We start from the raw sequence: 15,312 nt of genomic DNA, 5'->3' as shown, positions 1-15,312 counted from the left end.
TATTGCTTGGCGCCTGATAATATGGCAACCCTTCCTTCCTACTATTTTCTTGTCTTTTTTTGTTTTGTTTTTTATTTGGTTCAAGAACTGCCAACCCTTTTTTATTTTTTGGCGAAAAGCCTGAAGCATCAGAGAATTCTGTAGAAATGATGAGGCAATGGAATGAGTGAGTTTTCGGGGGCGGGGGCAATTTAAAATGACGCTTCAAGTGAGTGTACTCGAAAGTTAATTATGATTGATTGAGTGGCCATTGAAATTGATTTTTACGAGCCCTTCAAATTCAAAAATTTGACAAAGAAGGGAGTGCATGTAATTGACATGACCGAATATTGCGTATACGCACTGTTTAACTCATTACTTTGTTAGCCAGCTGAATAAATAATATCCCCACTAAGCTCAACAAAAACAACACAAAATTTAAATGACTGGGCGGTCTGGTGTGGTCTGTGTGTCTCCTAGTTTTATTTGTCCCTTGATATTTGCCCTAGAGCCAAAGCAAATAACAACAAAAAAAAACAATATATGTATGTATGTATGCATATAGACATACATAAGTATGTATATATAGATAAATAATTAAAAATAATAAAACTTTAATGAGTTGTGTATATGTGGCTGGGTATGTGGGTGGGTCATTTAGTTGGTTGTTCCAGAGATTGTGTGAGAGATTGTGTGGATGGCTATAAAAACAAATTACAAGCAACAGCATAAATGGAATTTCAAATGATTCCCAAAGCAAGGATAATCCACCAATTGGGCATGTTGTTGTGGTCAGTTTATCTCAGATTCTGATGAGTTGGCGTTAGCTAGGTGATGGGTTAACCAAAAGTAGTAAGAGACAGCTAGACAAGTTTGGTGTGGGGTCGGGATTGGTGTTGGTGTTTGGGGTTTGGGAGATACTGGTCGTAGCTAACATGCGTCTGACAAGATTGCAGTTTGCAGTAGTTGGAACGCCCAATTTCTACGTAAATCAAATCAGCCTTGTGCCAATTGTTGTTCAGGTGTGTGCTAGTTTATATGCTGCCTGTATGCTGTGCGTATGTGTGTGTATGTTGATTCAGTTATTTGTGGCATGTTGGTTGTTGCTGAAGAAGACAAACCCCAATTCCAGAGTGGCATCTAAAATGTGGCATAGTGGACATGTGCCAAATGAAAATGACAATAATCTGTATACTAATTTCTCAAAGTCCAAACAATTCTAGTTGAAATTATATTGTTAAATTGTTTTCCGTCAATGGAATAGATCACAAAATATATTAAACAATTGTGTCGAGTTTTAACTCTTTGATTTGCATTTGAAATCTTTAGAGTTTTAAGACTGCAAACTATTATTGAATACTTTGTTGGATTGTTGAGCTGTTTTTTATATTAAGTGAGACAGTAAAAGTAGTTAGTTGATTTGTAAAACCCACTGTATTTACCCCCTGTCAGTGCACTTTTAACCTCAGCAACCCGTTTCCTATGCCACTAGGCAGTATGTAGTCGTAGTAATAGTAGTAGTAGTAGTCCTCACTTCCCTCACTCTTGCTCTTGCACTCATTGTATCTGTCTCCATCTATCTCTCTATATATGTGTGTGTACTATATGCATCTCTGTCTCTGTCTATTGTCTGTGTCTGTCGCTTAACCAGTTCATGGTAATTTATGTGCAGCAATCTAAACTCATTTAGCACGCAGCCAGGCGTATATGCGGCCACACACATACGCCGACCTGACCTCGATGATGGTGACCCCCTTCCATGTCCCTCGCCACCTCTAAACCCATAGAAACGCCCATTTCAAGTCACCATTTAACCCCCCACATCAACCTTATGTGCAGAATGTTGTTGTGTAGGCAAAGTCGGTGTTTTGTTTGTGTTTAAATTGGCTTTGACTGAGGTTATAGTGCATCCATTCAGCCTTTACCAAGGATCCGTAATGAAGTTATCATGTTGACACTTGGCTTCGTTATTTAAACGAATTCGCGCATCTTTCTGCAACGTTTGCATACACAAAACAGTTGACGAAGAGTTCGCGCGAGCGAACGTAGAGGAAGACAAGAAGGAGCTGTTGCTCATTTTGGCCCACAAAAACCAACCCACAAACAAACAAAAGGTAAATATACAAACACGCACTATACACACAACCACAATCTCACAGATGCACACACACACAGACACTTGTACAAACTCACATGTATATACACTTAGATACACAGTGTAAACATTCATATTTTCTAAAAGCATTCGTCATGTGGTTAAAATTTTGCCTCAACTGCTTGAACAGCTATTCATCTCCTTCCAAGCTCCCACTCGCTCTCTTGCTCTCTTCTTCCATCAAGCCTTTGCCTGTATCCTGTCGTCCTCGACGTCGTTGTGGTCGTCGTCGTCGACAAGCTTTTCATTTCAGTCTTAATTCCTTTTGAATAATATCTACCACTTAAACTTACAAAGCATCAAGACCGCACACAGACAAATTCATTTCTATATAAAGGTAGTACATACATATGTAGGCATATACATACATACATACATATTATACATACCTACCTACACAGAGTCTTTAGAAGAGGCAGCCGCATGTACTTATCACCAAGTACAATTCAAATTCGCGCCCTCCAACTCCTCCAAGCAATCCTCTAACGAAATTCTCTCTTACCAAACACATGGACATGGTTATTAAAAGGGTGTATATATCTGAGATACTATCAGAACGACAACTATAAATGGGCTTTTAGTTTTGCGTATTAATACATTAATTAGCTTACCAATCCAATGGGAATCTCTCAATCAAACTTTGACTTTCAAACGCATTGCAATTAGTGACAGAATTTGATATGGGAATACATTGAGGTAATTTAAGAGATAACTAGGCCAAATACACTTGGGAGACATTTAATCTGCCTTTATTGATTCGAAAATCTTTTAATATTTATCTCGTTCGAAATGAATAAAATAAATTCTAGTAAACTAACGACTTTAGAGATTTGCTCATAGATCAAGGAAAAGAAGAAAATACGTTTATTAAATTCATTTAAGAAGAAAAACATAATTAATTGGTTTTATACATATATAGTACATATTACAATACAGTGCAAAACATGCTACTTTTTTCTTCTAAGATATAGTTATTTCCTATTAACCCCAAAAACCCTTTGAACAACCACTACTACGACTTTGCTCTCAAGGTTCTTAGGTGTGTGGATGTACATATGTATGTACTTACATTTGTGTATGTATGAATGTACATTTTTTGTGGCCATGTTCTATGTGCATAATTATTTTAATATGGGCTGTTTGTTTTCTTTTGCTTTAGCATTTACTGGGAATTTCAAGATGGCGTTGAAAGGCGACGAGTTTTCCTTTTTTGCCATTTCCTGGCGACGCGTTGCTTTGCCTCTCAATAGCAAGGGGAAAATGAAACAACATGAACCAGAATAAAAGCAAAAATAAATACAAAAGGCATAGGCCAAGTCAAGCGGTTGTCATAGTTAGCCGTCGCGCATCTCTTGAATGAATGAAAATACTATACATATATATGTATATATGTATGTACATTTAATATACCCTTTGGCCCTTATTGTTGTTCTTGTTGTGATTGGTTTGCTTGTCATTGGCTCAATGTCAACAAGCATTTCCATTTCCACTTGAACTTCAGAATTCATCCCATAACGAATCTTGTCAACCACAATTTAATTATGGTTGTCACAGCGTCGGGAAGTTGTAAATATAATTTGAATACGAATAGCGAAAAAAATATGGATGAGTTAAGATTATATTTGCTTACAGTTTGATTAAGGATGCATACAAACATGTGTTTGCCTCTGTGTGTACATATATATATGCATACATTTTCTTACAAGTTCCAACTAAAATTTAATTACATTTATACCAAAGGGAAATCAATGCATATTGAAGTTGGCTTTGTTTAACGCTCTAACATGATATCAGATGCCATTTATAAGAGTTTTAATCTTTGTGTGCAGGCTCCTACTACTACGTGAAACGGAAAAAGATTGGCAAAGCTTACAAAAGATTGACTTTAAGCTAAAATAAATGTTGTTAACAATGAAAAAGTTTTGAAAATTATCGTGTATGTGGTATTATTGAATGGTTTTTTAATCGTGCAAAAAGCTATATTAGTGACTGAGTTTTCTTTAGGGATAACTACATACATATGTTAGTTGTCATACAACCGGAACAGATGCTCAGCATTGCTTATTTTTCCAATTTGACGGTTACAGGTAAGGGAAGAGAAGAAAAGGTCAGTTAAAGGTATTCCCTTTGGTTATAAAAAAAGGTGGACTTCGGTACTGAAGGCTTCGACAATTTTTGTTCGCTTTATTCAAAAAATGCGTTGCTTTGGGAATGAGGGAAGAAGAAGAACAAATTGTAGTATGAAGAGTAAAATTGTTTTGTTTGTGTATTGATGAATTGAGTTGCAGAAAACAAATTTTAAACATGTAAAATTATTATTGCCAAGAACTGCAAGGGTATAAAAACTTCGGCCTAGCCGAGGTTAGCTTCTTTGATGTTTATATTATAATATAATTATAATTAATTTTGGTCAGAAGTGTGCAACGCATAAAACGAAGCATCTCCGACCATACAAAGTATATATATTCTTGATCAGCACGACGAGACCAGTTCAAATAGCCATGTCCGTCCGTCCGTACGTCTGGATCAACGCAAACTCCTCCTAGACCGTAAGAGCTGAAATTTTGCACGTAGGCTTGTATATACTGCAGGGGTTGTATATCTCGGATTCAGCCGGATCGGACCACTATATCATATAGCTCCCATACAAACCCCAAAGTCACGAACAGTGACTTTTCTCAATAACTTCGTTATTTTCTATGTTATTATCGTGAAACTTAATATTAGAGAGTTTATTACGCTTATAAACGACTGTGCCAAATTTGATCAAGATCGGATGACTATATCATATAGCTCCCATAGGAACGATCGGTCGAAAACAGTGACTTTTGTAAATAACTAAGTTACTTTTAACGCGATTGCTTTCAAATTAAACATTTGCTAGTTTAATATATCTGTTAATGACTGTGCCAAGTTTGATCAAGATCGGGTGACTATATCATATAGCTCCCATAGGAACGATCGGTCGAAAACAGTGACTTTTGTAAATAACTTCGTTACTTTTAACGCGATTGCTTTCAAATTAAACATTTGTTAGTTTAATATATCTGTTAATGACTGTGCCGAATTTGATACAGATCGGGTGACTATATCATATAGCTCCGATAGGAACGATCGGTGGAAAACAGTGACTATGATCAATATCTTCGTTATTTCCTATGATTTTAGGCGATTCTTTCGCAAACATATGCCTTTTTAGATAAAACGTTCTTCCACATTGATGGCTAATAGGTAAGGAAAGAGTTACGAAAACAGTTGCAAGGGTATACAAACTTTGACGCGGTCGAAGTTAGCCCCGGCCCTCTGGTTTTGTGTTGCATTTGACCTTAATTTTAAAAATGGTCGTAACTAACCAGGCAAAAAATTACCTCCAAAAGGATTTGAATTTATTTAATTTAACATCACTGGGCGACTATTAGAGAAAAAAAATCGCAGTATATATCTCCATAGTCAGCCACATACGAATACTTAAAAGATCTTCAAAATTTTTTACTTAGCATTATAACAGTACTTTCGACTTAATAATTAAAGAAAGGAAAATAGTCTTTTACTGAGATTCTAAACGGAGAGTGAGAACAGTACTTCATGTCATCCTAAGTCTTTATATTTAAGAACCGATTGGTTAAGTGGTTAATATCCCATCCTCTAGGCGAAGTCCCTACAATTAATATTAAATATTCTTATAGTCATTTAATATATTTAGTTGCAGGTAGGTTGGAGACTGTTGAGAATTAAAATAAAGAGATCGTCTTTTGATCACGAATACAAAAGGCGACGATGTAATTGTAATATGATTGTAATAAGGAAAGTGTGGCTATTTAAACAGAGGCCGAAAGGTACACATTTCATTTGTCCATACGGCTCTTTTGTTTTTGGAAAATAAAAAGAGGGTTTATGAGATGTGTATTTGTATTAACACAAAAACAATATCCATTAGATACATTCCAGGAACTTGGAACTTTCCCGTATTTTACTTCTTAATTTATATACATAAGACGTTTTATTCCACACAGGAGCAGGAAAAGGCTATAACTGAATTCTAACAAGGCAAAATCAATGTCTAAATGGTTCCTTTTTAAGATCGTACATTGGATTTGCCCACTCAACAGCGAAAAGCTGAGGCATTCTGTAGAGCGTTATGAAATCGGGTAGTCTGCTAGGATGTTTGCACAACTACTAGACATTTGAAACGGAAAATTGAGCCCCAAGCGCAATATAGAATCAATTCAAACCTCCCTAGGTTCGCTATCAACTTGAAATCGCTGCTAGCAATGCGACAAAAAAACGATGGAAAATCATTACCACCTACCGTACAGCCAAAGCAATGTGCAGCACGTGAAAGGAGACACTTCTAGCGATGCCGCTGGATCTGAACCGCACGGATTGTATGATGCTTACAGGCCTTCACATTAAGAATTATAATTTACGACTAAGGAAAATTATTTTACTCAAAAGTAGTCCCAATGGTACAAGGTTAAAATATTTTTAAATGGGAAAACAATCAATTTTAAAATAGATCATTTTAAATCATTGTAAAAATAAGGAAAAGTTGATTCAGTTGTTGTCCGAACAGAAGGAAGTAACCGAATGAGAAAACATGCGAGTTGTCGCCGTATTTATAGGGTTTCTGAAACAGATTTCTCCATGGCAACTTGATGAAAATAAAAATAAAGGTGGTAATCCATCGATTGTTAGGCAGTATCGTGCTGACCAGCTATCGATACTTTCAGGTGTCATCGATACTTTCGTTTACACACCGCTGAAATAATCCACAAATTTATTTTATTTCAGCCTGCAAAGGTAATTTTGTCGATCGCAATGAAATTTTGCAGTTCCTTAAAAAGTCTAAAAATCAAAATCTTTGGGAATTGGTTTTGACCGTTTTTTTTCATATTCTAACTGTAAAATTGGTATGTGATCGTTTAATGAGGACTTTTACGCCGAAATCCAATATCTAGCTTTTTCGATTGCCACAGGCACTGACTGTGCTGGCGTTGGCTCAATGTGGCAATCTTAAGATATCGATATAATATCGAGAAACTCTAATCGATATACCGAGAAACTGAATTTCCATCGATACATACATATGTACATATATTTGCAACAATTAGAAATACATAAATAATGTGGATTATCAAATAAGAGCAATTTTTATTATAAACTCACAAAGTTTTCACTAGATTCATCTTTCTACGTTACTCAACACAACAAGTTTACAAAATATGTCTGTATTTTGCATACGAAAGAAAAACAGGGAAGTTGTTTTGCTAAATAATACCTGTTTATCCGAGGCAATAGAGTTTATCTATTAAACCCATCAAACCACCAAACCTCTTTCTTTTCCGGTCAACGAACAGACCTCCTTCAAGATGAGGAAAATTATGAATAGCGGACGTTACGCTGGCCGCAAAGCCATCATTGTCAAGACCTCTGATGATGGCACACCGGAGAAACCATTCGGTCACGCTCTGGTAGCCGGTATCGACAGATACCCACGTAAGGTCACCAAGAAGATGGGCAAGAACAAGTTGAAGAAGAAGTCCAAGATCAAGCCTTTCCTCAGGAGCCTGAACTACAACCATCTGATGCCCACCCGTTATACGGCTCATGACATCAGTTTCGAGAAGCTGTCGCCCAAGGATCTGAAGGATCCCGTCAAGCGCAAGACTCACCGTTTCCAGACCCGCGTCAAGTTCGAGTCCGTGTACAAGGAGGGCAAGAACAAGTGGTTCTTCCAGAAGCTGCGTTTCTAAGCATTCACCTGGATAACAATTTGTCATCGTTTTTTTTAAGTTTAAATAAAAAAAACTAAGTAAGAAAATGTGAAAAAAAAAATATTGGTCCTACAATAAACCCACTGTCAACTTTAGTCTACATAACTGCGGCAGTCCAAAATTCCTGTCTCGATTTCTATGCGAAAAAGACAAACTCGGGAATAAAGCTTGGCTTTACACAGAGGGGTCCAAAACAACTGATGCAACCTTCTTCGCCGTCGTTGACAGTCTCTACAATATCAGCCATACGGAACTGGGAACAACGCGATTCTACAACCGAAGAAATACGGAGCCTAGCCATTATGCACCAAAAAAAAAGATAGCCATATTCTGGACCCTCAGCCACACGGGGATTCCGGGCGAAATGAGGCTCGCTGTTACTCCCCTTTTTACTCCAATTAACACCAAGGACCAAGAAACCATTTTCGGGGACACCTGGACGAAAAAAATCAGTCTTTGTGGAGCCTTTTCAATCAGAGTTCCCAAACGATCAACCAAAGATACTCAAAATCGTGTTCTTTGCCAACCGCCATCGTCGAGCTTGCGGAACCTTCATCCGCCTGTGCATCGGGCACACAGAGTGCAGTCACGTACACCTTATCAAGGGCACGACTCGACCCCCCTGCCCACTATGCCAGGAAAACCTAACAGCAGAACACATCCGGAACTCCTGCCGTTCCTTGTAGAGCATTAGGTCTCCCATTTCGGTACCATAACACCCTCCAACCTTTTAAATAATCCTTCTGTAGACAATATCCTGTCAAAATATGAGAACCAATTTACGAGTCGAAGGCCCTTGCAGCTAGTGCTCTAGCATTCATTAGGTTTAGTAATTATTACTAGATTTAATTTGTGAAATAAATAATAATAATATTATTTATCCGATTTTGACGAATAATCGTGAAATTTATTTCACGAAATTATTTATATAATTTGGAGATACATAAAACATAACAGGAATAGTCGGCTCCACTGAGTCAACTCCATATAAACTCTAAGTTGTACATAATGAGTAATTATATCTACTTAAGTATTTATACAAATCTCTGTGCAAGGGTTTCATTCTATTTGGTTTATATTTTTAAATTTATGTATATGTACATATATGTATAAAACAAAAGTTAAATTCTATTTGGAAGATCTAATATGTATATGTAATCTTTTTAGTCTTCTTGTTGGTATATTATCAAGTAGACTTACAGCTTATGAGTCTAACACTAAACTCTGCTATTTCATCCTTTACAAATGGTATATTAAGGTCCTTATGAATTTCAGCATTGGAAACATACCAAGGTGCGTTAACAATTGTGCTTAGAGTTTTCGATAAATAACGTTGCATAATTTCAATATTTGATTGGCTCGCGGTTCCCCAAAGTTGTAGCGCATAAGTCCAAACAGGCTTTATATTGCTTTGTAAAGTATTACTTTGTTTTCAATGTTAAGTACTTTATAATAAATAAATGTCGTAAAATGAGGCCGAACAGGTAGACAAAAAAAAAAAAACATACAAAATTGAGTTTTTCAATTATGTATGTATATCCTGGGGCCAAATTGAAAATTTGTGATATATAGTTTATTTTGGTTTTAGTAGATTAAAACTTTTGGTCCAAAAGTGACCAGAGTAAACTTCAAAATGTGTCTTTTTTTTGCCGAGTCCAAATTTTGGGGCTTTTCATCAAAAAATAACCGTAAAAGATGTGCCCACAAAATTGACGGTGCATCATCTCAATAGATTGGCCAACCTAACGCTATAAAGTAACACATTAAGAGTTTTTACTAACTTAATAAAAAAACGAATGAATATAAGATTATAGTTTACATGCTCTTGGAATACCTTTTAATCATGCAGCACGAGAAGAGGACATTTTATTTATTGTACGTTTATACCTTTGATATATGTATTTCTGATCATTTGCATATACATAATACCCACTGCAAGGGTATCAAAACTTGCCTGGCAGTGACATTTTTATCTGTTGCATATCAGCAATTGCAGCTGGAAAATCGCATGGCATGTCTGATGACAGCTGGAATAAGTTTAACTTGTGTGCACGGAGTACATTCGCACACACAAATATACGTATGTATGTACGTGTGTGTATAAGCTGCATTCGCATTGTTTCGTTTGCCTTTTTTGTTTTCGTTTTGTTACTTTTTTGACAAGAACAATTATCTGACCAAATGGCAGGCAGCTGCATCACAAAAATAAAACCATTACTGAAAAATTTCGCGGCTAATTGGTTTCATTTTCAACTTACAGGGAATAAATTTATTTAAAACAAAAAAGAAAAAATGACTGTCGGGGTAAGAAAAGCAAAAAACACAGAAAACGAAAAGTGGTATTGCCATTTTTAATTTTCATCAGGGAAAATTTTGTACAAAGGCCTTGGAACCCATGTTTATCGTGTCCTGTGGCAAAGCGGCTGTCAGTGCGAATATTTCATATTGAAAACAACTTTCGCCCTGTGGTGACCGCACACGCATACCCAACAAACGGTTGTGTGTGTGTGTGTGTGTGTGTGTGAGTGTGAGTGTGAGGAAGAGGCAGAGGCAGTTTCATTGTTTGTTCAGCTACCCAAGGCAACGGTCTCCATGGCCCCTGTACCACTCTCGCTTTAATTAACCACCGGCCACTAGTTGCTGTCTCCTTGCCTCCAGGCATCAACGTGCTAAATGTAAGCCACGTCGTTTTAATTACAAAATTCCACACAAGTCCCCAGCTGCAATGTCAAGTGGAGAGTCCGGTACGGTTCGGTACGGTCCGTTCTGACATCGAGACCGAATGAGAAGTTTGAGAATCAGTTCGAGTCTGAATTGGGTTTTGCCCTCGTCATTAAAATCACTTTGCTACAAGCCCCGTAAAATTAACGTAGCATACTTTTTTGGGTGCCGAGCCGCTTAGCTTTGTTCGCAGTAGCCTGCAGTCAACTTGCCTTTGTATGTATATGTATGTATGTCTGTGTGTGCATAAGTAAGGCGATTTGCGGCTCCTCCCTTTAGTTCGCTGATGCTTAATTAGTGAAACTGCCACATTGGCACATTTTAGTCGAAACAGACTTGGCCGAAAAGCCTTTTTTGCATTTAAATTGATGAGCGGTGGCATACACAAAAGGCTACCGACATGGTGCCAAGTGCTTCATGCCTCCCGCCTCCTGCATTCTGCTTGATGTCAGCTGCCTCCTGCCTTGTGATGGACTTTCTTTGCGGCTTTCTTTTTCTTAATTGGCAGAGCATCAACGCTGCTTGAGGTCAGCTTTTGGCATTCAAAGTGCCAAATAATTAGAAATTCAAATTCACATTCACATTCAAGCTTTGGAAATTGAGAAGTGGCTTTCTGTCTGTTTTTCGTTGACTCTTAAAAAAAATGAAATGAAATCATTTGCATTTCTTAAAGAAAGCCAATTATGCACTCCAATTGAAAATAAGCTGTCGAGAAAATTGCCCAAAAACTAACCAAAATAGTTTTGCCTCTAAGTCTCTCTCTCTCTGTCTCTCTCTCTATTTAATTTTTCAGGCATTAAATTCGAATTTTTGGTTTATCATGGGCTTATGGGCCATGCAAATTGCTTTGTAAACTCTCCAAAAACTTGAGAGTTAACTGACTACAAAAATTGCGCATACGTAGCATAAGCCAACGGCCAAAAACCATAAGAGATAAAAATGAAGCTTAATATGTGTTAAGCACTTTGTAAATACTTGGTAACTGGCAAACAAAACCAAACCCAAAGCTAAAACCAAACAAAGAGCAAAATTCAAAAACGAAAAAGAAAATGAATCACTCTGTAAACGCAGCTTGTTCTGCACAATTATTCAATTTTAACTTTCACCAGCGAGTAAATCAAGTTTTGCATCCAACAATTTTTGTTCTATTTAATTGAAGTATTTCTTTACGGTTAGTTTGCCAATTCAAAAATATTTACCATAGGCATTTAAAATTTGGCTGCCACTAAATGGCTTTTTGCCGGCTGCCATTCCACATTAATGGGTATGGGTAAATCTGTAAAGTTAATTGTATATGGCAAACTAAATTACAAATTGAAATTTTCAATTTGCTATTTTCAATTCTCAATTGACTCATTTGTGTTTCGTTTGTCAGTGTGAACATTTAAGCTTCTATTTTTGGAGTATACACTAAGCAGCAAATCAAATGTACATAAACGAAATAGCATAATAACAATGTGTGTGTGTGTGTGTGTGTGTGTGTGTGTGTGTGTGTGTGTGTGGGAATATACATCAATACCAATATGCACTTTAAAATGCTGCTAAATGTGGTAAATAAACTATTTTGTCTCAAGTTTCAAGCACTTTTAAAACATAAATGTTTCTTTTTCAGTAATTTTATTTAGTTTTGATCAGTTTAATGAAAAATTTATTTATTGTGGTGCATTTTGTTTGTTTTTATTTTTTTGCAGTGTTTACAAAAATATTCAACTAATGAAATTAGAGTTCTAAATTCGCTTTTCCCTTCCATGAAATTTGTAATGCAATTAAAAGATATCACTTACAGCATAAAATAATTTCCACTACCGCAAAAAGTTTGTCAGCAGAGTATCAAATATGGGGAGCAGGGGCGTAGGGTTTTCGCAATGCCGCAACATGGATACGCCCATACAATTTTGTTTGTTTTTTTTTTTTTTTTTGCCAGTGGAAATGCAACTGGCGACATTTTCCATTTTTCTGCTTTTTTTCGACTCCCACTCCTCCCCACTGTCCATTTTCTACTCCGCAACGCGTTGACAGCAAATTGAATTAGAAACGCATTTTTGTTGAACAAAAGTGACCGCAGGGAAAGGCACATGACGCTCTGACAGGAGGATAGGAATATGGGGGAGGACTGGAGGGTAGAGGTGGATGAACAAGTCGATTGGTGAGTATGGGAGTGGCTCGAAGGGTGCCTATATGTATACGTATAGTGTGTGTGAAATGCTGCCGGATGCGAACAATGACAAACCGCAAAAATTCAATTTAAAGTTTGTATTTCAATGCCCCACAAACAACACCCACAACGAGTACAAACCAAAAAAAAAAAAAAAAAAAATGAAGCAGAGAAAAAAGCAGAAAAGGGAAAACTCGTAAACTCTTCGATATGCGTATGTAAGGATATGGTTTGGTGAGAAGAGCAGAGCGTAAAGCACGTAGGAGGCTGGGCGGGTAGGATACGTGCATGTAATTGGAAAATATTGAACTGTGAACTGTGAACAAGTTTGCCAAGAAACGATGCCAGAATGGCCTTATTTATTATGCTAGACAAAGATGTAGAAATTGTTATGGCTCCCCCCAGGCAAATGAAAGTTATGTCAATCTACAGTTAGATCAATTCTCAATAAATTGTTACAGGTAGTTAATATAAACATTTGCATATTTCATTTGCGAATATTGAGAATATTCCTATATTAGAATTTTCTTGACTTTCAACTTTAAATGAATACTTTAATCTCAATTTTCCACCGGTTATGCCCAATCACCATTATTTTAAGTAACAAAAAAACAGCCAAAAAAAGCAAATAAACCATTTCATGCTGGCATTTTGATTTAGTAGTTATGGCGTTTGGTGTGAAATTTTTCGTTTTTTTTTTTTTTTTTTTGTTCTCAAAGGGATTTTCATACCCTGTACTAAGAAATAAAGTAACGCATGGCTTATTCGAATTACCATTCAGAAAAAATAAATAAAAAGGCACAAGGAAAACAAACAAAAAACATTTACAATTAATTAAGAGCTGTAATTTAGGAATCTTGAAACTAAGCTTCAAATATTTGCCTGCATATGGTTTATGTATATGTCAGATTCTACAGGATATATCTCTAGCCGACTTTGTGACTAACATGTGCATTTTTTCATGTGTTTTTTTTCGGATTTAACTTAAATCCGCCGGCGAAAAAAGACAGAAAAACCTACAGAGAAAGAAACAACAAATAAGTAAAAGGAAACAAACAAAGAACAAAATCAGAGATCCCCAAGCGACATATGCACACACACCCACACAGTAACACCCACGCACGCACACACACACACACACAGCGACGAGTAGTAATACCCACGCATATTCACACACATGCAATATTTTAGCATTTGTCATAATTACAAAGCGCGAAGCCCATGGGAGGCAAACACGACGACGACCATAAAATAAAAGAAAATGCGCGAATTTGAAAATTTCATCGCCCGCCCACACAAACACAAACAGACACACACACACACATGCCACACAGAAACTCTTGCTTCATGCTCCATGCTCCACAATTATTAACGTCTTACATAAAGGATGGCGGCGTCGGCGGCGTCGGCGGCATCAGCAATGGCGCATTTATGACTGCACTTTTCACATCCGTTTCCGCATCCGTCTGTCGACACGCACACATACAAACATACATATTCAGACATTTTTCGGGCAGGTCGCAGCATTTGCTGGCAGAAAGCAATTTCGTTTTACATTTGTTTTACGGCAAATGGCAAGGCAAGGTATGCCATTTTTCGGGGGCGTGGCGACAATATGCTACCGTTTGCCACTGCTCCGCCAGTGATAAGTATTTATTATTATGCCTTTTAATGCTTAAAACGCTTTGCTTTTAACCAAATGAGTTTCCCTCATTAGAGTTTCCTTTCAGCCATCGCTCCTCTTACTCTCTCTTGTGCGGAAATGCATGAGATTTGTGTGAAATGTTTTAAACAGGAAATTCCATTTTGAATTTGCATTCAACATTTGCCATCTCTCTTCATCTGAGTTGTGTGAATTAGCCCATTAAGTTAATATGGTTCATTGAATTGGTGAAACCTAATTATATAATCGTTAACCAGACGCAATCAAGTATAATCACTCAGCCATTCAACATACATACATTCTGTTTGCAACATTTTGTTGCAGCAATAAAGATACGAAGCGAGACAAAAGATTTTTCGAGCCATTAAAAGTAAAAGTAGAAAAGTTTGTTTTTTATTCGACAATGGCATTCGATACGATTCAATTCAAATTGAATACAAGACGTTGCGTTTAATGAATAATTTAATGGCTTTTTCTTCCTTTATATGTATGTACATGTGTATACATATGTGTGTATATATGAAGAATTATTAATTTACTTGATATGGCCATGATATGTAAGTACGTACATATGGAGAAATTATTTTAAAAATGCATTGGCATATACACATACACACTCGCACACTCACACACACACACACGAGAGACGAAAATGGTCGCTCAGAGGTTTTGGGGGGAAATCAACTGCGGCAGGAAGTGGCAAATGGGAAAGCTTTTTAAGTAATTAATATTGCTACAACCAGGCTAAAGGACCTTTGCCGCTTCCTATATCTCCCCTCTCTCTCTCTCTCTAGAGGCAATAATGCATAATTATGTTAAGGTGAATATTGAAAATTCAAGAATTTAATGTCAGGTCAAAATTTTC

The 15,312-nt window shown here is 36.9% G+C and overlaps 1 protein-coding gene and 1 pseudogene across 1 annotated transcript in view; both read left to right on the top strand.

Moving 5' to 3' along the window:
• LOC137580004 (uncharacterized) overlaps positions 1 to 15,312 on the top strand; it is a 119,580-nt gene that overhangs the window by 42,400 nt on the left and 61,868 nt on the right. The window lies entirely within an intron of this gene.
• Positions 7,489 to 7,955, top strand: LOC137579895 (large ribosomal subunit protein eL27 pseudogene; annotated as a pseudogene).

This window comes from Drosophila tropicalis, unplaced genomic scaffold (assembly GCF_018151085.1).
Source record: "Drosophila tropicalis isolate 14030-0801.00 unplaced genomic scaffold, ASM1815108v1 contig_805, whole genome shotgun sequence".
Taxonomy (NCBI): Eukaryota; Metazoa; Arthropoda; class Insecta; order Diptera; family Drosophilidae; genus Drosophila; species Drosophila tropicalis.
Note: the sequence above shows the minus strand (reverse complement) of the source record. Positions and strands in the feature narration are given on the sequence as shown.